Genomic DNA, 23,686 nt, shown 5'->3' on the forward strand with positions numbered 1-23,686 from the left:
TCAAAGTGGTTTCTCATGAAAAGAGATAGAGACATGCAATAATGATCAATCAAGGACTCATTAACAGTTTCTTTCAGCAAAGAAATAGAAGACAGTAGAACAATTATGTTAACTATCCTGTATATACATACATACAAAATGTCTCCTTCTTTCCCTTCTCTTTTCCCACATCCCAGTTGCCCTTTACCCTTGAGTGTTTTCCTATCATTTTACAATGTCTATTTTACCTCCGAGTTTAAATTAACTCTTTCAAGTTTTACACTAGTGAAACAATGCAGTGCTTGCACATGCAGGTCTGATTTATTTCACTTAGGAGTATGGTCTCTAATTGTGACCATTTACCTATAAAGGCCTCGAATTTCTTTCTTTATAGCTGAGTAATATTCCATTATATAAAAGTACCACAATTTTTTTATCCAGTCCTCGGTGGATGGACATTTGGGTTGCTTCTACAATTTAGCATTTACAAATTGTGCTGCTATGAACATAGGTGCACATATATCGCTGTGATATGATGTTTTCAGATCTTCTGGGAAAATACCCAGCAGGGGGATAGCTGGGTTGAATGGGACCTCTAGACCTAGTTTGCTGAGGAATCTGCAAACTGATTTCCACAGTGGTTTCACCAGTCTGCATTCCCACCAGCAGTGGAGAAGGGTTCCTATTTCTCCACAGCCTCGCCAGCATTTGTTATTGGTTGATTTCTTAATGCTAGCCATTCTTACTGGGGTAAGGTGAAATCTCGATGTTGTTTTAATTTGCATTTCTCGAATGACTAATGATGTTGAACATTTTCTCATGTATTTATTTGCCATTTGTATTTCCTTATCTGAGAAGTGTGTATTCATCTCAGCTGCCCATTTTTGGAGTGGGTCTTTGAATTTGGAGGGGCTGATATTTTTTAATTCTTTATATGTTCTAGATAGAAGCCCTTTGTCTGGGGGACAGTCAGCTAAAATTTTTTACAAGTTTGTGGGTTTTCTTTTTACTGTGTTGGTGATTTCCTTAGATGTGCAGAAAGTTTTTGGTAGGATGATATCCCTGTTGTTGATTCTTTCAAGTGTTTCACGTGAAATTTGGTGTTTGTTTATGAACTCTCTGCCTACCCTTATGTCTTCAAGGTTTTTAACTACTTTCTCTTCCAATAGATTTAGTGTTTCTGGTTTAATATTGAGATCTGTGAACCATTTTAACTTGAGTTTGGTGCATGGTGATAGACTTGGGTCTATTTTCAGTCTTTGGCAGGTAGCAAGCCAGTGTTTCCAGCACCATTTATTAAAGAGGCTATCATTCTTCCAGTGAGGTTGTTTGTCCCCTTTATCAAAGATTAGGTGGCTGAGTGTGTTTTTGGTTGTGGCTGTTTCATGAAGAGAAATTCTTATGATAGCTTTCTATCCTTTTAGGCTAGAAATGAATAAGAAATTTTAAATGAGATAATCTAGAAGGCTCATTGTTAGAAAAAGAATTTTAAAATAAGATGTAAGTCTACATGTATTTTCTACTACAGTAAAACTCTCTTTTATTTTTTGTTAGTACATGTCTGTAGTACATAATGTTTACATTCTTGTGGGGAATTGAACCTGATGTACTACATTTTAATTCCTTTTTATTCATCTCCTCTCTCTTCCCTCCCAGACCCCTCCATCCAGGTCTTGATCCCCCCTTTTAGTAACAGGTTTGCAGTACATAATGATTACACTCCTTGTGTGAAGTTGATACATACATGTACACCACATCCTAGTTCCTTCTCACTACCTTTCCTCTCCCCTCCTCCTTCCATCTGTTGATCCCATTCCCACTTCAGGAAGATCTATCTCCACATTTCCTATTATCTGTCTTTCATTTTTCCCTGTCCTTATACTTTGAGTTTCTCCTGTAAGAGAAATCACATGATATTCAGGCTTATGTGCCTGATTTATTTCATTTAATGTAACGATCTCAAGGCGCATTCATTTTCCTACAAATCACTCAAATTTATTTTTCTTTATGGCACAGTAGTATTCTATTAAGTGTAAACACCACATTTTCTTTAGCCATGAACAGATGGATTTATATGCTGCTTCGAAGATTTAGTTATTGTAAATTGTGCTGCTATAAGCATGGGTATGCATGTATCTCTATAATATGATGCTTTTAACACTTTCAGAAAGATATACAGAAGTGGAATAGTTGGGAAAAATGGAATTTCTAGTTTCAGGTTTTTGAGGAATCTCCATCCTTATTTCTGAAGTGATTGTACTAGCTGACCTTCTCATTTGACAGTGCAGGACTCTTAAAATATAGAATAAGTAAGGAATCATACATTCTGATTATTTAATACCTTTATTCATGCTTCATACCAAAATCCTCTACTTCTACCAAGATTCTCAAGTTTAATGTATAATTTTCAAAGAACCCACAATAAATATTTATAATATGTAGTCATACTATTATGTGTTAAAAATCAGTGTTTGTTTATTATGATGCAGTCTGCTCTCTTTTTAGAAATGCCAAAGACCATGTTTTAAAGCACCAAAAGTATTAAAAAAACAGACAAGCTTTTATCAGTAAAACACACACACATCCTCACAACTTAAATATGTCATTAATAATACTAAGAACTCATCTTCTGCGTGCTTACTATGGGCCACTTCAGCAATATTATCCCCTACTACTAATTACAGCTTTGTTAAGCAGATTCTATTTGTGTTCCCCTTTATCATCCCTTTTGTAATTCCAATAAAATATTAAGGCTTAAAAGTGTTAAATAAATTGTTCAGAGTTATTGTCTATTAAGGCTGATGACATTGCTCAAATAAAACTTTAATCTGAAATATAATGATTAATACATGAACAAACTAAATTGTTAACTGTTGATTGATTTCAGCGGAGTTACTGAGGGCTTGGCTTTACCATTCACACATGTGCATGTTGACTTGGTACTGTACCAAGGACTCAGAGAAGGAAACAACAACAGAACAAATACGATGCTGATTAACGTATCATCCTTTCCATCCCACATAAATAATTCCATTTATCTCACTCATATAATTCAGGAGCTCAAAAAAGATCCTATAAAAATATCAATAGGTTCCTATGAACAATTTTTGACTTGATCTCTGTTCTGGAAACATCTGAATTGGTTCCAAAGGAGCAGACTTTCCTGGTTGCCACATTTTGAGGAGTGCAGATCTAAAGTTCAACAAGAACAGGGGCTATTTTCAAAACCCTGGGTGACAGTCGCTGCTCTGGATGGCTGCTGTTATCCCCTTTGTGTTTCTTTTTCCCGTTGGAGTTTTAGTTATATTCTCAAACAGTCTCATATAAGATACTTCTGTCTTTTCTGATTTCACAAGATGATCCAGTTGGGAGAAGAATCTGCACTATTGTGAGGGACCATCTTTGTCCCTATAGAAACTGTGTGTCCCAACTCTCCTATGCAGTTCTGTGCCAGCAAGACCTTTGCCACTGTCCTTGATGCAGGCATCACCATTCTTTCCTGTAAGCACTGGAAAGCATATTACCAAAAAGTAACTCTGTGGGATTGGCACTACTGAACAGATTAACATGACAAAAGAAAGGAGAAAATACAATCTCAGCCCTCCACTACACCCAGAACAAGTCCAGGAGATACTGACATAGAAGAGCTTGGAAGTCACACACCTGAAATTTCTGAAATGATAGAAACTGAAGTAAAGAAACAACTCCACCAGGCTATAGAAGAAATCAGACAAGAAATAATCTCTAAAGTAAAAGAAGAAATGACAACAACAATGAAAAATTTGCACAGCAAATTTAAAGAAGACATAGATAAAAACGGAGGAGCATAGAAAAATGATGGGAACCTTAAGTGAACAATATAGGAGAGAATTTGAAACAGATTCAAAGAGATATCCAGAAAATTAAAAATTCTGTCGAAAGCTGGTGAAACGTGTGCCAAGCTATTGTCAAAGCTAGACTGGCAGCAGCACACCAAAGCAACAGAATGTGGCCTGAGTTTCTTCAGTCATCGTTAAGCAATCATATTTCGGATTTTGCAATTCCCTTCTGAGTGCTTCTGAAATATTTTCCTCTTGACCTAGAAATAAGAAGCTATAATAGGTTTCCTGCTGAATTAAGTCCCCCAAAAAGAACTATTTGGTAAATTTAGTTACTTAACAATGTCGGTATTCCATTTTCATTAAGAAACATTGAACAAACAGAAAACACCAAGTTTCACCTTGCCTGCTGCTTCTGTGGATGGAACTTATTCCAGCTTTGGGTTATAAGATAATCACTGGACTGGCTTTCAGTTACTGGACTCACATATCATGCCCTCTAACACTCATCCTTTCCACCTGCAAAGGTACTCTGAGGTACCCCCGAGCTTACTCACCTCTTAAATGGGCTCAGAATAGAAAGTCTACACCAACTCATTTATATAATTTGCAAAGTCATTGGTCCAAGTTTTAAAAAACAGTAGACACATAATCGAATAAAATGGAAAAACTAGCTGCCAGTACTGGTACTGCAGTTTAGTCAATGAGAATCTCATTAGAATGCTCTAATGTTCTATAGGAGAATACAATGGGAAAGAAAAAATATGCATTTGCTAAACTGGGCTCACTGAGTTAAATATAATGATTGTACTTTAAAACTCTTTCATCGAAAATCTTACTTCCTGATTAATTTTCGGAAAGAGTCTCAGAAAGTTTTAGACTCCCTATTCCTTTACTATGTCTATGATAGAGACTTCTGTGTGGATGAAACATGTTGTCACTAAATTAATAGCCTTGGGTTGGGTCCATTCTTATTGATAGCTATTAGAACTATACGCTATCCTAACAACAGTCTATCTAACTTCAAGTAAATCTAGATAATAACAAGCTGTCCACGCAGCTTACAAGAAAGTAGTTATTCCACAAAGGTCAGCGGATGAGTTACATTCCTCATGCCCTGCAGTAGTTAACAAGAGTATAGACAGCATGTTGATCACTGTAAATGCTAGAATGTTGTTTTTTCATTCATCATTTCAACTACTTAATTTGCATGACAAAGTACTGGCTTAAAATGCAGCAGTGAGTTTCTCTTCTGATTTAAAAACTGTATGTATCTCTGATAGTCTTGAGCAGTGCTTTTTTTTTATGGCTTTGTTTACTTTATTCTAAAATGAAATGACAATTCATTCTTCATAAGTGAGCCAAAGAGTATTTACAGCAAATAGTGTCTTCCTTTGAAGTAAAGTGGTTTGGGGATGTATGTTTGTATTTATTTATTTTTATACATAAAAATATATTTGTATATATTTATACTTATATACTTTTTCTTCCTAAGTAGCAAGTGAAAATATTTCCAAAAGTTTTGCCAACTTTCCATTAGAAAGACTTGTAAAGCAGATCTACTCCATAAGCAAATGACAAGCAAACTCTCTAAAAGTTATTTTTACCATTTGAAAACATTATATTTTTATATGCCACAGTTTGATGACTTCCTTCCCATTATATTAAAAAAGTAATCAATTCATTGTTTTAGAACAAGAAACCATGTTAGCTCTTGGAGTAATGAATTTTATTGTTAAAAAAATACAAACTCTGAAGTGGACTGTTTTTAGCTTTGAGTTAGCTGTACTTTGAATTCACATGCTAACTTTTTTTATGTCATGTGGAGGTATGAAAGAACTCCAGAGTAGAAAGCAAGGGATTCTAGGTTCTGTTTGAGCACAAGCATTAGTATTTAGGAAATAATTAGTTTTTGAGATAATATTGAAACTCTTTGGGCCTCAGTTCTCACAATTATAAAAGGAGACAAGATAGTCTTCCGGTCTTACAAAGCTGCAATGAATCTGTGATTTCATAACCCAAAGGAAATAACTTATTATAGGATGGTTTACATTCATAATGAATACTTGCAAATTCCGGTTCTAACTACTGTCTTGGTTACTTTTCTCTCATTGCTGGGACAAAATACCCAATGCCCAAAATGAAGGAAGGAAAGGTTTATTTAGCTTACAGTTTGTGGAGGTTTCAGTCCATGCTTGGCTGGCTCCGAGGCAGAAGGTAGCAAACCAACAAGAGCAAAGAGGGGAATGGCAGCCAAACAGCAAAGCAGCCAGAGCAAAAAGGAGGAATGGGGGCAAGCAGCTTCTTTCCCTGCCTTACTTTGTAAACAGGCTACCCCCACCTGAGGGGTGTGTAGCTCTCACATAATCTCCATGCCCTCCTCTTCCACAGGCTCAGGATGTATACAAAGTAAGTATCTGGTTTTCTGCTGAGTCACTTGGCCAAACCTCTAGACTCCCCAAGTTGGCACAATGTATCAACCATAACAACTACCATAAGGAATAGTTGCTTCTGATAGGATTTCAGGAAGCGTATTTCCCTCTGATGTTTTGTAACAGAGTCTTTAGAGTGCATCTTCTTCATTAACTCACACTGTCTTTCTCCCTTAATTTTTCCAGGGTATTACATGTATTGGCAATTGAATCTGTTTTTAATGCTATATCTTTTCTCTTTGAGAATTGTTTTCTTTTTATTTTATTTTTTTGGGTTTTTTTCCTGGTACCAGGAATCGAACTCATGACCATGCAGTTGCCAGGCAGACGCTGTGTTGTTGAGCTAAATCCCCAGTCCAAGAATTGTTTTCTTAACTGTAATAAATTTACTTTTACCATAAAAGTGAAATAATACATGCATTTTTACTACATTTTTATTTCCTACAATATGTAAGAGGAAAGAAAAGGGGTCTCTACCTCCCACACAATAATGTACACTAAAATAGCTTATAGACATAATACTTTGCATTTAATTATACTGACTATGATCCAGGACTCTTGTACATTTTTAATATTTCTCTGTATTTTATACATCAGGAAATAGGCAGCAGATATGCATAGGACCAACTCATACATACACAGTAATCACTCATCAGGTCAAAGATGGAAATCCTTATTCTGCCTCCTACTGAATGACTTTATGGTTAGCTCACTATTTCTTCCATCACCCATTCCTGAAATTTTCCTAGTATATGTTTCTAAATACCCTTAAAGTACTAACTTTTGACTAGAATCACTAACAACACCAAAAATCATAGGCAAAAGCTTAAGAATAATATGGGCATAACATGAAACATGTGACTAATATCCTTAATAAATAAATTTCTGGAACAAATTCAAAAGAAATAAAGGTAGGACTTCTATAGATTAATAATGGAAAAGTGAGCACAGCATATGAGGTGGTTATTCACAGATGAGGAAAACAAGTCTAATAAATCAATTTTTTAAACTCAACCTGGGGGGCCAGGGTTATAGCTCAGCAGCCTAAGCGCCTGCCTGACAAACACAAGGTCCTGAGTTTGACTCCCAGTACCAAAAAAGAAAACAAACAAACAAATAAAATTCAAGGTGGGGATATAGTTCAGCAGCACAAGCTCCTCTTGGTAAGCACAATATCCTGAGTTTGATTCCCAGTATCAAAAATAATTAATTAAAATTTAAAATCATTAATAATAAAAGAAATACAAACTGATGCTAAAATAAATACCTTTTTAACATGTCAAAGAAGACGAATTTTAAAGAAGGATATGAGACAAGATGAGATGCCATTATCATGTGCTGCTGGAGGAAATTTATTTATTTATTTATTTGTTTGTTTATTTATTTATTGGCACTGGAGATTGAATCCAGCCCCTCATATATACCAAGCACACACTCTATCACGCCGTACCCCCAGTCCAAGCTAGCAGGAATTTAAATACTGAATTCTTTCATGAAAAGCATTTTGGGATATAATGTGTATTAAGTCTTAAGTATTGCTTTGGCCACATTGCTTGGCCCAGTAATTAGTGTTATAGGCAACTAAGTTAGATAAAAATATAGGCAATCAGATAGGGCTAGGCCCTTGAAGGAGCCAGTGCAGAAGATGAGATGCCTTGCAAATGTGGGGGAGACAGGCACCTCCAGTGTGTGCCAGACCTCAAGATAAAAGATGAAACAAATGCACCCGTACACTTCCTAAGGATAAACATCAGAGATTGGTATTCTAAATAGGTATGGATAACCCTGAGAAAGCCAGGAAGAGCCACTAAGCCACCCCCTACAGGAAAAGCCCTTGTTCCGTATTCATGCCCGCTGGCTACATGACTCGCTTCCCCATTTGATCCCAATTTAATCAATTTTACCTGAGCAATTATACTTGTAATCTTACTGGTTGACCATAGTTTTATCCCATCTCATACCCACCTTGCGATTTTCCATTTTTCCCACCTTGGACTCACTTCACGTCATGGTTTTGCTCTATAAAAATCCCTAGAAAAGACAGACTCCTTGGGAACACACTTGAGACCCCTTCTGTCTATCTCTCTGACAAAAGCTTTTTTTCCCCTCAATAAATATATTCTGCTCTTAATCTCCATTGTTCCTAAAATTCATTTTTTGATTTTAGAGAACATAAACTCACACCAGACATCCAGTGGGTTGGGTGTTTCTTTCCCCTATATCATTAGTAACTCCCCTAGGAGGAGTGTTTTCGATTTCTAGGAGTGTTTTCGATTTCTAGGAGTGTTTTCGATTTCTTTGCAAATATTTACAATGACAGAGGGGAGGGCCTAAATATCCAAAGATAAAGAAATCACTAAATAAAGTATGGTACATCAAGGCATAGAAAATCATACAGCCTCCAACATTACATATGCAGTGTTTTCAATGATAGGTGAAAAGATTGATGAAATAGTGTTGGAGGTGGGAGCAAGTTAAAAAGATATATGCAATGTGCTCTCAGGTTAATATTAAAGTAGATCATACACCTAAACATAAACACTAAAGTCATAAATCTCCTCAAAGAAAAGACAGGAGAGTGCTTTTATAACATGAGGTGGGCAAAGATAAAGACTGTAGAAAGTGACAACCATAAAAAAATTTGATAAGTCAGACTTCATCAAATTTAAAACTTGTGCTGCTCAACAGACTCAGTAAGAAAAAAAAATAGGCAATCCCCATACATACAGAAAATATCACAAATCGTAAGTCTGGCAAAGGACTTCCAGAACCTGTAGTGAATTACTGCAATAATGAATTACTACAACAGTAATAACAATGTAGTAATTACAATGAATTACTACAATAGTCAATTGAAAATGGGCAAAGGCACAGTAGGCACTTCACAAAGGAAAATATACAAATGACAAATAAGCACATTAAAATTGTTCTGCATCATTAGTCATCAGGAAACCATAAGCTAAAATTCCAAAGAGGCATCACTGCACAGCCACAAGAATGGCTAAAGTATGCATGCGCTTGGACCCAGCAATTTCACTCCCAGCAATTTCACTCAAGAGAAATCAGTTATGTCCACAAACAAAGATGGCACAAGGTTCACAGCAGTATCAGTCTCAAAAGCCAAAAATAGAGGTGGGCAACAATATGAGAATGAACAAATGATGATCTATTCATCCAATGGGATAGTACTCAGCTCTGAAAAGGAATGAACTACTTACCCACATGACAAAATGGATAAGACTCTCAGATATGATACTGTATGAAAGAAACAAAAAAAGACAACATATTGAATTATTTTATTTGTATGAACTTTTAAAATACAAAACATTAATATAGGGTAAAGAAAAAAATTAAAACTGATCCCCTCAGGGATGGAAGAAGAGGACAAGAGAGTATCAGGAAAAAGGCAAGAATTTTCTGGATAGATTAAAATGTTCCATGGCATGCTAGTGTGTATGTGTAACTAGTGTGTAGTGTGTAGTGTGTAGCATATGAAGGCTACATAAAAAAATACCACAGACCAGGTAGTTTAACCAGCAGAAATTCATTTTCCACAGCTTTAAGGGTGGGGAAGTCCAAGATGAAAGTCCTGGCCAGGCGGGTTGATTCTGAGGTCTCTTCTCTTAGCTTAGGGTCAGCTGCCATTGTGCTGTAGTCTGTGCAGGTGGGGTGGGGGTAGGGGAGAGAGCTGGTTCTCTCTGTCCTCTTAAGAGGACTCCAGCCCTATGAGATTAAGTCTCCATCCTCCAGATCTCTCTTAACCTTTCTTTGTCTCCTTGTTGTCCTGTCTCTAAATCACATTGAGAGTTAGGGCTTTAACATATGAATGGGCGGGGAGGAAGAGCTGAGTCCATAGCAGCATAGTTATATAAATAGATCTCTTTGTCAGCATTGGATAGTTAGATGGTAGGAATTCACCAATGGTTGTTCTATTGCATATTGTTGTCTTCAAATTAATTGTTCAGATTACCAGATATAGCATGCAGAATTGGTCAAAAAGAAAAAAAATTAGGCATTACCTCTTCCTTTCAACAAACCACTAGTGTATAGTTAAGATTTGTCTTTCAATGTTCATAAATTCCACCTTGAATTTTTTGTTAAAAAGAGTAATAAAATGAGAGTTGGAGAAGGGGTTGAGGAAGAAATGATACAGGAGAAATACAACTTCCAACATGCTAGATGTCAGATATGCAAGTTGTGTCCCCTGAATTGGAAGAATGTATTCCAAAGGATAACAGAGAAGTTAAGAATAGGAACAAATTCTAAAGACATAGCTTCTGAGACACAGGAAAGGTCCCAAAGTGGATTGCCCCCAAGGCACTTTGTCAGGAGTAACTAATACAGCAAAGTCACAATGTGGGTATAACGTGAGTCAAACTACAAGCAACCTGTAGGATTAAAGTATAGCTGCTTAGCTAAGATTGATCCAGTACAGAAGCAAGTCACAATGCAAGGGTACAAAGAAAGAGCAAGGGCATTTTGGGGAAGGGATGGGTCTGGATGTTCTGATCACACACCTGGGTGGTTGATGTCTAGCTGGACTTTACTGGACCAGGTGTTACCAATCAGAATACAAACTCAAGTTACCCTCTATCCCTCAGGGAGGCAGGTAGGTCTGGTCACTGCATCTTTATCTTGAGGCCTGGCCTTCAACGGATGTGCCTCCAGTCCCAGTTTTGGTGTGTTCTTATCTTTTGCACTGACTCTCTTGAAGGCCCATCCCTGTCTGACTGTCTATTAATTTCTATCTAACTTATCTGCCTAAAATAGAAGGAATAAGAATTTGTTGAAAAAAATCATTAGAATATTGAGTAATTTGGAATTCAAATAATATCTACATGGGGATTTATTATTCTACCTATTTTGTGTGTAAGTCATATTTGAAATTCTTATAATTTTTATAGTAATATAATAAATAATCTAATAAGTTTCGAAAATTGCATGTGTCAGTGGACAGTACTTTGTTTATAGAGATAAAAATTCTCTGTGACATTCTTCTGAGTTGAGCTTTGTTTTAGCAGGTTGTGTTGTGTGTCTTAGACAGGTCACCTTCTAGCCTTCATTTAACTCACCTAGCGAATGCATTTATTAAGTGCTCTCTAGGTAGAAAGTGCTAGGCACCATGATGGGTTTAGATCACATGGTCACCAAAGTTCTTTTGAGCATGCAAATTCTATAACCACATTTTTAGTTCATAAACGCTTTTCTGTCTCTGTCTCTGTCCCTGTCTGTGTGTGTGTGTGTGTGCATGCCTGCATGTTACTGGGGATTAAACCCAATACCTTCACACTGAGCTGCATTCTCAGCATTTATGTATTTATTTAGAGATAGGATCTTGCTAAGTTATTGAGTTGTTTAGGCTGAGCTTGAATTTGTATTCCTCCTACCTTAGCCTCACAGGGTACTGGAATTACAGGTGTGTGCTACTATGCCTGGCTATTGTCATTACTTTTTGACCTTTGTATCTTGGATTTACTGTTCCTACTTGTGAGCATAAGATTCAACAGGCTAGGACAGTAATCATTGTTCAGCAGACTTGTTTTCTACTGAAGTCTTAGTTTAGTGAGATTTCTGGAAGATTAATATGTTAAAAAATAGATGAAATATGGGGAATTTTGTGAAAGGAAAGGGCTATATTTCAAGAAATAAAATAAAGTACTAATACAAATAAGCAAATATAACCAAATGGTTTTCAGCATGAAAATTCGATAGATTCTAAAGGTAGATTAAACTCAAGTTTTAGTGACAGTGAAGATAGTTCACTGTAAAATATTCAGACTGGAGAATGATGTGAATAAAAGAATAGCAAGTACAGAAAACAGGTGAGAGCCACATAAGAGTGAAGAGTTCAAACACACATTTATTCAAAGAGCCAGAAAAGGAAGGAATAGAAAGTAGGGCAAAAAACACTATTTGAAGAGGGATTAGCTAAGAATTTGCAAAACAAAGTGATCAGTGTAAAGTATCAAGCCTTGGGCTAAAGAAAATCTAAAATCCCTCCCCCAAAAAGTATAGTCAAATTGCTGAAAGTGAGAGATAAAAAGAAAATCAAAAAGCAGCCAGAAGAAAAAAGAAGCATTATCTTCAAGGCCTCTGCCCAAAACTTACAGCTGACTATAATGCAGAAGTAATGAAAGTTATGGAATTAACAGCAGGACATGTTTAAGATGCTAAGGAAAAAGCCTAGAATTCTACAGTCAGCAAAAATATCCTTCAGAAAAAGGGTGAAATAAAAAGTCTTTATGACAAACAGAAATGGACCAGTAGACTCCTACTGAAAGATAACACGACTGCAAGTTTTCAGATAAATAAAAAGTACCCCAAATGGAAGCAGGGAAACCCAGCAAGGAATGATCAGCAACAGGAAGGTAGAGGAGACAGGAATCCGTATAAATATTGACCATCCAAAACTAATCTTTCATAGGATTTAAGGTAGGCATGGAGTTAAAATCCATGGCAATAAAAGTGAAAAAGCTGAAGGTAGGGTAAAAGAAATTTAAGTTTTCAATTCTTACATTATCTGAGAAGTGCTAAAAGTTTTAATTCATGACAAACTCTAGCAAGCCAAGGACATGCTGAAACCATTAAAGGTTTCTAACATAAATGTGTAGCAAATGAGCATGGAATGGTGAAAGAAAGGTTAAATGAAGGCGAGATTCATAATTTTTCTTTTTTCCATTTTAAATGGAAGCAGAACTCCAGCATCTTTTGGTGTATTTAGATAGACAGAGAGGGAGAGGGAGAGAGGGGGAGGGAGAGGGAGAGAGAGTAGAAGTTAAAATTAAGTCACAACTAAGATATATATATATGTATATATAATATATATATACATATATATATATCTTATGTAACTATTTTATTTAAATCCATGAAGTTAGAAAAGAAAAATTACCCAGGATAGAAACTATATGATAGAGTTTGTTAATACATGGAAATTATTTCTAAGGAAAGAAAAGTAATTTCAAAAACATAGCTAGTGCTGGGGAAGCCAATTTGCTCTATGGGGCTGAAACATTCAGAACAACTTAATACAGAGGTGAGAATGATACAAATTACTTTTTAGGAGATGAAGGGAAGCCACTTTTATTTCTTAAGGTGATGAGGATCTCATGTACTCAGAGGATGTTTGTTATTAATTTGGGGAATAGCATTTGATAGATGTGCTTTTATCCTCTGAGGCCTCACTGTAGCAACATTCTACTAGAATTGAGAATTTTTATACTTTTAGTAACTAAATCTTCATGTAGAGTTCATGGAGAGGTTTTTATTAGAATGTCATTACAGCAAAATCTCTAAAAGAAGCTGGGTTATGATCTGTGTGCACACATACACACACACACACACACACACACTGGCATGAACTAGCTTATCACAGATGTATCACATACTGAAATTTCATGATAATAGATATTTATCTGATGAAGGGCCATGAATATATTTTGAGAAAGTGTTTTAACTAAATGGAAAATTTTTTCAACAATTTTACATATACCTCAAAATACAGTAAACCAACTGCAAACAACATAAGTTATCATTTACTGACAATTAAATCATCATTATTGCCAGGTGTGGTGGTAATACAACCTATAATCCCTGCACTCAGGAGGCTGAGGCAGGAGGTTTGTTGTGAGTTTGAGACTAGCCTGGGCTACTAAATGAGCTCAAGCCCAGCCTGAACTGCATAGCAAGACCTTGTCTCAAAAAGACAGAAAAAAGGTCATCATTATTGTTACATAGATTATTCTAGTATCCTATGCTGATCTCGGAGACTACTGGAGTGCTAAAGGAGCTAGACTGCTGTTCTGCTTTTAGTTCCTTTCCAAAGTCCCCTAATTTTTTAGTTTTTCTGCCTTTGCCCTTGACTCCAGCCCATCACCTCTCCTGTCACCTTTCCTACACTGACTAATATTTGTAAATCTGGAAGCCAACATCCAAGCATAGTAGACAGGATCTTCAGGAAGGCACTTGGGTCCTCAGGTGAATGGAGGGCACTGTACTTTCAACAGAATCATTCTTTCCTTTGCTACTTCTGGGTCTCAGCCGGCATTTCACAACACTTTCCCTAACATAGAAGTAAAAACCCAACGTTGGTTGATGTTCAGCAATGATGCAGGTAGTGTCAGATGCTACCTGGGTCTGAACTTCAACACTCTGACTCTCCTGGGAATCTGTTCACAGAGTTCCCAGCGGCGAGGGGGCAGCGGGTTGGGAGATGAGCGAGGATGGCACTGAGCCACCGTTAGTCAGCCTGCTGCGGAAGGCTGATTCACTCACCCTGAGCTCCTCATTCCATTCCCACAGCTGGCCCACGTGTCACACATTGCAGGCTCCACTTTACAGTTGGGGGGAAAACCTAACAGGAACAAAGCAAGAAAAAGCACAGAGAGGTAAAGGAACTTGCCAAAATCCCACTAGAAAAGAGCAGACAAAGCCTGGTGTGTCGCCTTTCTTCCCTCCCACCAAGTCAAAGCTTTGAGAATTAACTGGAAAAGACCAGTGCTGCAGAATGCACTACGGTGGAAACAGCTCCAACATTCAGGCAAAATTGCTGTCACTCTATAACTACATGGATTACAATGATGGCATAGGAATCCAGAACCCTTTAAAGGAAAATGAACAATATTAAGTATAAATAGTATATCTAGGAGGAAGGAAGTATAACTTTTAAATGAATCTGAAGTTTCTATCTAAGTGATATTTTTAAACTGCGTCTAAGGGAACCTGTGGGTAAACACCAAGGAAATTAACCTGCATGAGGCATACAGCAAGGCAAAGACAGTGGACTTGAATCTCTAGAAATGCTAGTGGGTGGGGATCATAAACGTGCATAAATTGGCATGGTAGAGGTAGTTAGACACTACTAATAAATCACGAATGTGAGTTACTTATTTGACTTGGAGAATAAACAGAATAAGAGAAAAGACTGTAACTACACTTCTCTGAGAAAGATTAGAGGAAAGGCTTTCATCAGATATAATTTCAGCTACAAATGAATTTCCAGTGAAGAAGTGCATTTGACAATGGGCAACAAAAAAGTGGACAGATGGGTGAAGTTCAAGGGTGGGAGGGTGAGGTCTAGCATTACTCATGCATAGGCGGCAGCTGAACTCACAGCTGAGGACAGAGTCACTCAACACCCAGACACACAGGGAGAACAGCAGAGAATACAGTTCTGGGGCTACTCCTGAGTCCTGTAGGAGTCAACAAAACATTAATTATAGGTAATAAAAAGTGATTAAGCCAACCACTCCTCATGTGCTATACCCTGTAATTTTATACTACCAATTAATGCTTTGTTAAGACTAAAACCATATTCTATTCTGGTTGTTTTCCTCTGCTATGAAAAATAACACTTCTTTCCACTTTCAAGGTAGTGGTTTTGTGTTATTCAGTTTGGGTTGAGTTTGTAACCATCTAGCAAGTGATCTATAGGAGCCAACTCAGATGCTGCTGAGAAGATTTGAAGAAGATACAAAATGGAAATGGAAAGCTATTCTGTGTCTGTGGGAATTAAAATTGCTCAAATAGCCATACTACCTGAAGTGATCAACAGTACGATGCAATGCACATCCAAAATCCAATAGCATTTGCCACAGAAATAGAAAAAAATAATCCTAAAACTCATATAGAACCACAAAAGAGCCTGAATAGCCAAAGTCATCTTGAACAAAAAGAACAAAGCTGGGGACATCATGCTCACTGACTTCAAATCTGCTACAAAGTTCGAATAAGCAAGATAGCATAATACTGGACTAGAAACAGGAAAGAAACCAGCAGAACAGAAAGGAGAGCCCAGAAATAAATCAGTGAGTTTATGGTCAGCTGGTTTTTAACAGAGGTGCCAAGAACATACAACAGGAAAATGATAGTCTCATCAATAATGGTCCTGAGAAAACTAGACAGCCACATGCAGAAAGAATGAAATTGTATCTTTTCTCATATATGCAAAAGTCAGCTCATAAAGAGTTACATAAAGTCTTGATTATAAGACCTGAATATGTAAAACTACTAGAGGAAAACCTAGGGGGAAGACCTATGATATTGCTCCAGGCAGTGATTTTTTGGGTAGAGCACTGGCAACAAAAGCAAAAATAGACAAACAAGATTACATCACACTAAAAAGCTTTGATAGAGCAAAGAAAACAACAGCATGAAGAAATAGTCTATGAAGTGGAATATATTTGTAAGCTGTACATAGGCAAAATATATAAGGAAATAAAATAACTCAACAGCAAGACAACAGATGACCTAATTTTGAAATGGTCAGTGAACCTAAATAGACATTGGTCAGAAGAAGACATATAAATCAGCAGTACAGTGATATTGAAAAATGCTCAACATTACTAGTCATTAGGGAAATGCAAATCTAAATCACAACAAAATATCACCTCATACCTGTTAGGCTGGGTATGACAAAAAAGATGGAAGATAAATATTGGCAAAGATGTGCACACAAGAGATCCCAAGCACACTTTTGGTGAGAATATAAATCAGTACAGCCATTATGGAAAACAGGGTGAAGATTACTCAAAAAATTAAAACAGAAATACCATATGATCCAGCAGCCCCACTACTTGGGTGTGTGTATATATATATCCAAAGGAAGTAAAACCAGTATCTCAAAGAGACAACTGCACCGCCATATTTATTGCAGCATTATTTACAATAGCTATAAAATAGAATCAAGCATCCACCAGTGAGTGAATGGATAAAGAAAATGTGATGTACATACACAGTAGAATACTACTCAGCTTCTTAAGAGGGATATTCTGTCATTGGTGACAATGTGGGTAAACTAGAAGACATTATATTCAGTGATTTAAGGCAAGAGCAGAAATAAAAATGCCACAGGACCTCACTTATGTGTTGAATCTTTAAAAAGAAGATGTCATAGAAGCAGAGTAAAATGGTGTTTATTAGGGCAAGAGGCAAGGGTGAGGCATGGGAATTAGAGAGATGTTGGTCAAAGGATACAAAATGCCAATTAAGAGGAGTAACTTCAAGAGATTCCAATAAGGTGACCATAGTTAATGTATTATATTTTTGAAAATTGCTAAGGGAGTAGATTTTAAGTTTCCCTACATACACACACACACACACACACACACACACACGCATGCATGCACACACACAAACCATATGTTAAGTGCATTGATTTAGCCATTCTATAAAGTATATATATCAGTATGTCAAAACATCATGTTGTAAATGAATATATACATTTTTATTTTTCAATAAAAATTAATTTTTGAAGAAAAGAAGCCTGGCATTTCCTACCTGCTGACCTGAAAATCAAACAGATCGTCTACCATCTCTGTGGAATGGTCTGACTCTGTGCAAAATGGAGCAGTCAGGGAGCCAGTGAAGATAACAGTTTTAGGACAATGATGTGTACCTAAGTGTGCAGATGTGCCAGTGATTTCTGTGTCACAAAGAGGCTGAGTCTTGCTGGGTGTCAATCAGAGCATCTCTTAGTCTCCTGCAAATGAACCATATCTGTCTGGCTTACCAAATCTTCTTTGGGGTCACGCTACTAAATTTCTCAGGGAAGAGAATCTAACTCAGTGAAAGTATGTTTTGGGGACAGATTTTGCTGTCTACAGCTTCTGCAAAATGAGGAGCCGCTATTATCTCCAATTTTAGATTAGGAAACCAAGGTACAAGAGACCACATGACTTGCACAAGACCCCGCTAGAATCTAAGCAATAAAACTATGTAATGACCTGTTTCCTGCCCCTCCTCTTGGGAACACTCTTCCTGCTGGAGCGTCTGTATCAGATCACGGGGGTGCCCATGTTGACCTGTGACTGTAGTTGTTCTGTCCACACTGCCTAAGGGGCACACACAGGCAGGAGTGATATCTAAGACTGTGTAACCCAGTGACAGACGCAGGTCTGGGCAATCTCAGCTAAGGTGCTTTTAACACAAGATTCTTAACCTGACTGGCAGAACACAACTTATTTATAAATTTAGGATATAACTCAGAAAAATTTCTATCAATGTTGTGATAAGAATTATTAAGTGTTGTTATTATGAAAAAATCTTATCTAAAAGATAAACCCTCCTACCTTTAAACTCTTAAAACGTTAGCACCGACCATACTTATCTGTACACTACTTTTGAAGAAATACGTGGGTGAGGAGGTTATGGCAACTTCAAATGTCAACGGATTCTGTTTTCTTTGGCTGATTTATGTCAGAAAAAGCTCATTCTTACGTAGCTCTATACAGTGGTGAAGAGGACTTCCTTTCTGCAGGAGATGAACCGATATGATTCCTTCCCTGCTTCCTGGCATGTGGGCCTTGAGTATGTGTAAGAAAAAATAAATAGTCACTAACCACAGCCCAGAGTGGTCCTGAGCACCGGCTTTAGGGTAGCTGGTTCCGCAGAACACATGAAGGTTTTCATCTGTTCCACCCTTGAGCATGAGGTGGAAGGAGGTGGGAGAACAACTCTGAATTTGAGAAACAAAAGGACACTCTTCAGCAAGTAAGAAATAAATAGATTTTTGCATTCCAGGACTGGTTCTGCTCCAGAAAAACAGGACTGCTTCATTTGCTCAACAAATATCCCAAACATTCAGTATGCTTTATATCATAAATATATTTGCTATCGTGTTTTTTAACAAAAGCCACCATAGGTTTGTTTGAGCTTGTTTTTGTTCAGCGGTACTGGGGATGGAACCCAGGGCCTTTGCACTGAGCTACATCTTCAACCATTTCTATTTATTTTGGAGCAGGGGCTTGCTGAGTCACTAAGTTGCCAGGCTGGGCTTGAACTCGCAGTCTTTCTAGCTCACACACCTGGAGTGCTGAGATATGTGCCACTCTGGCCAGCTTGTAGTTCTTTTTAAAGCATGGCTTTTGACACGTCTATGCATTTACTTAGTCCAAGATGAAAGAGCACAGGGCAACTATCTTTAGGGAAATTTTCTCTTTCTCACACTTTACGAGAAATGGACACTATATTTAAAATATTCATTTCCCTCTCACTACATCTGTGGGTGTCCTCTTTGTTTTATTCTCACGCTCACAAAGGCATTAAAGTCTTCTGCCTTGCTAATTCATGGGACAAAAGCCAATTACAGAAAGATTTCACTGAGTTTTTAAATTTATTAAATGTGGGATGTTTTGAGGAAGGGCTGGACAGCAGCGCCCGCTTCCTTTTCTTTACTGTTTTCTTCAGTCTCCTCCCCTTGCCTATTATTGAAATGAATTCAGCTACTCTACTATAGGTTTTAGAGGCTGGGGTGTCCTGTACCCAAAATCCCAAGACTATAGTTTAACACAAACACTGTATGGTAGCCCCTCCTTGATGTACTCTGAGAGTAGGCGCCTAAGCTTTACATTTATCTTTTTTTGTTTTTTGTTTTTTGTTTTTTGCAACAGCATCTTGCTAAGCTGCCAAGTTGCCCAAACTAGTCTTGAATTTGTGATCCTCCTGCCTCAGCCTGCCAGAGTGCTGGGATTATAGTCTTATTGTACTGCAAATCATATCATATGCCGTGGTTCCCTAAAAGGGGCAGCTAACTTTGCTTTGGCTTAATGGCCCTAAATTAGTATATTTCAGAATCAGTTGGGGATTTTTAAAATTTCAGATATATGGGCTCCACTTGCAAATATTTTGACCCAGTGGAATTAACATGGGTTACAAAACTATAATTTTAACAAGCCTCACAGGAAGTTTGGAAATTTTCCAGGTTCAGGAAATACCACTTTAGTTTAGGGGTCAGCAAACTACAGCCTCCAACTTAAACCCAGCCCGAAACCTGTTTTGAAATAAAGTTTTGTTGAAATGTAGATGTACTATTCTTCAGGATATTATGTAGGGCTGCTTTCAGCCTATAATGAGAGTCAGATAACTGTGACAGAGACCACATGGCCTCCAAAGACTAAAATGTTTATCACCTGGTCCTTAGCAGAAAAGGCTTGCTGAGCGCTGTGTTTGCCTGTTTCATAACTAACTTCCATGTGACGCTCTTGTGATGGGTCCTGGTACGGCAATGTAGATCATCACTAATAAAGCACCTGGGCTGAGTTTTTTTTAAACTGGTACATGTTTTCAGCACATAATTCATCACGGGGAGTTGGTACAGTGCATATCACATCTCAGCTCTTTTTACTTCCCCGCCCCTGCCTCGTTCCTTTTCCCTCCCCTATCCTTCCCTTCCTTATACTTCATGTGAGAAAGGTGATCTTTTTCTATCCAGAGGAATACCAAATTATGTGATTTTTTTTCCTGAATTATACTGACACCAAGTGGTAAAAATGTTCAATCACAGATGCTTAAGCTAATCAGCTGTCCTAATCAGCTACTCTGCTGTCCTCGTGTTAATTCCTGAAATCCAAGTCGTCCTTAGGAGCTTAGCAGGAAGAGCTTCTGGAAGTCAGAGTTTACCTGGTAGAAGTGAGCATGAGTAAACAACCTGAGAAAAGGGCAGCGATGCTTATGAGGACTAGAATTGCCTCCTTGCCTGGAGTTCTTTCTCTCCAAAGACAGTAGTCCTCAACACAGCATTTCAATCAGACCAATTAGACCGTGTACTCTAAGGTGATGAACTTCCTGAGGGACAGTGTGACTACTTGTGATGTCGTGTCTGTCTCTGGAGTTGAAATTCAATGCTACTGATGTGGTCAAAACTCCCCAGTGCTTTGGGAGCTGGGAAGGGAGAGAAGCTCAAACAGGAAGATGTGCTGAGCTGCTTTCCAAAGGGGGCTGTGCACATGTTGGCAATAAGGAAACCGAAGGCAGACCGGAGGCCACTGGTTTTTCAACCTTCGCTGCTGGTTAAATTTCCCTGTGGAACCTTTCAAAAAATAATGATGGCCAGACCCTCGTCTTTGAAATTCTGCTCTAATTTGTATGGGGCTAGGCCCAAACAACAGGCTGCATTTTTTAAAAGTTCTCCAGATGATTGTAATGTGCACCCTAGGCTAAGAATCATGATTCTCCAGTCTCTCTCAAACTTTAAGTTATATTCAAATCGCTAGGATGGGGGAGAGGAACAGTTTTAATCTGTAAATTATGACTCTTTAGGTCTATGATGGCCCCTGAGAATCTGATTGCTAACAAACTTTCTTTCTTTATTTTTTTTGGTACAGGGAATTGAACTCAGGACCTTGCGCTTGCCAGACAGGCACTTATGCTGCTGAGCTATATCCCCAGCCCCTCTAACAAGCTTACAAATGATCCCGATGGTGCTGTCTGTGGAACATGCTTTGAGTAGCGTGGACTTGGATAATTCTTGGCCACCATTTTTATGCACCCTCTGTGGTCCTGAGATCTTAATGTGCAGAAGTGTCTGCTGTATCATGGCTTAGATCTTCACACATTTGGAAGGTAATGGTAGTATGGGGAGTGTTGTAGCTGATTTGCTGTTGTAGGTTCTGGTCAGAGGAGGCTGGTCACTGGGGCCAGGCCCTGGAAGGGTGCATTTCCCTTCCCAGCTCCTCCCTGTCTGTCTGATTCCTTGCCACCATGAGGAGAGCAGCTTTGATGTGCCAGACCTTTCCCCCATGGCTTCCTGCCTTGGAGCGGGCCAGCTGTGCCCTAAAAATGTGAGCCAAGTGAATCTCTCCTCGTTTAACTTGCGAGTGTCTCTATTGCGTCTCAGTGATGAAGAAATGACTGACACAGTCTGAGAGCTAACTAAACATGCAAACGTGGAAGTTCCAGTCTGAGATTTAAATTCACTTTACCTCAGTTATTAACAGGTGTCCCAATTCTGAGGTTCAGTCAAAGGACCAAATACACAAATGATACCTATTCTACAAGTCACAGTTTTTTTGTTGTTTTTTTCCAGTACCAGGAATCGAACTCACAACCTTGCTCTTGCCAGGCAGGCGCTGTGCCGCAGAGCCAAATCCCCAGCCCCTACAAGTCACTTTTTTAAAAGGCAGCAGTATTTCTTATTAATTTTATAAACTATGAAGATCAAACACAGGGAAATTTTTTTCTTATTCCAGGCATTAGAACAAACTGCCCAAATTTTAGTGGCTTAACCCTTTGGGCAGAGTTTGTTTGAGTGAGTCTGCTTCTTCTGGTGTATACTGAAGCTGCTCAGCATCCAGCTAGTGGGTTGCCTGGTCTATGGCGTCCAAGGTGAGTTAGCTGTTATGGTTTGGTAAATGTGGCTGGAAAGCTGTCTCATCTGGTAGTCTTAGGGTTATAGATTTCTTTATATGGTGGCTCAAGGCCTCAGAGTATTCCAGGACACCAGAAGTGGCTGTCATTCTCTACAGGCCTGGATTCAGAAACTGTCACAGTATTACTTCTGCCACAGTCTACCGACCCGAGTAGTTACAGGACTCACTCAGATGCAGAAGGAGGAATCATAAATGGGCTGGCTTCATGAGCACACAGCCATATGACAAACCCCCAGGCAGCCTCACAGGGCCTCACACGAAAAAGGGCTCCACATTTGACTTAGTGCTCTGCTGTAGCCGTATTGAAATGCTTTACAACTTTTGAACATGAACGTGGAACATGCTTTACAACATTTTCATTTTGCACTGGGTACCACAAATTATAGCCTAGCCTGGTCACAAACCTCACCTCCAAATGGAAGAAGGGTTAAGAAATGTGGTCATCTCTAATCACCCACAAGATGATTAGATCTTCCAGAGACTGGCTGCCAAAGATTCTATTTCTCAATTCTATGTCTGTGGTCAAAGTGATCCTTTCAAAATGCAGTGTGAGATAGGTGAGTTAAATTCAGCACCAGAGAATACATCGCGAGATCAGAAGTACACTAAACTGTAACGTTGTAGGATTAAGAAGCGTTGAAAACCAACCACACTATCATCCCGAGTCTGCTAGTATAGACTGTGTGTGATCACCGTCAGGCTAACTCACTTGGTTTGGGCCTCCGCACTGGCCGGCGGTTATGCAAGGTCAGTGCACACGCGAACGTACACATAGGGCACGTGATGAAAAAGCTAGTGATCGCTCCGGGGAATGTCTCCAGGATCTCAGAAATTTAGGTCTGTGCTCTAAAGGTGATTAAGGAAGCAGTGACAACTAGTCCGTATGATTTTTGAGAGCTGGTACCACAGGTGGGGCCAAAGCCCCTTGCTGGCATGAATTTAGAAATCTCATCATGTCTAAGGATTGTCCCCGGGAGTCTCAAGTTATAAAATCTTTCTTGGCTCGCACTGTCTTGCTGCTCGTTCTGTCTACGTACATCCTGAGGGGGCACAGTAGGCACGCAGTACGGTATTTCTCGGCTTTTCCTGCTGCCTCTGGGATTGGAACCAATCGCAGGTCAGGGACTATGGCAACACCAGAGAAACAGCAACAGCGGAGGTGGAGCAGCTGGGATCCAGGCCCCTGCGCTACGCGCGGCCGGCCCCCCGGAAGCCTGGGCTCGGGCGGAGGCGGCTGAGCGGAGCTCCCCGGGCCTCTGGCCGCACCGCTAGCTTTGTCTGGTGCTAACCCAGCCCGGCAGCGCGGAGTACT

General features: G+C 38.7%; 1 long non-coding RNA gene across 1 annotated transcript; it reads right to left on the minus strand.

Moving 5' to 3' along the window:
- Window positions 1-3,803: 3,803 nt before the first annotated feature.
- LOC106146893 lies at window positions 3,804-14,580 on the minus strand. The gene is made up of 3 exons (XR_001231516.1): window positions 14,504-14,580; window positions 9,448-9,484; window positions 3,804-4,057 (listed from the first exon to the last, which is right to left on the minus strand). It is a non-coding gene; the product is annotated as an uncharacterized LOC106146893 (long non-coding RNA).
- Between the last annotated feature and the right edge of the window lie 9,106 nt (window positions 14,581-23,686).

The sequence above is a fragment of the Chinchilla lanigera genome, unplaced genomic scaffold, assembly GCF_000276665.1.
Source record: "Chinchilla lanigera isolate Chin_1 unplaced genomic scaffold, ChiLan1.0 scaffold00100, whole genome shotgun sequence".
NCBI classification, from domain to species: Eukaryota; Metazoa; Chordata; class Mammalia; order Rodentia; family Chinchillidae; genus Chinchilla; species Chinchilla lanigera.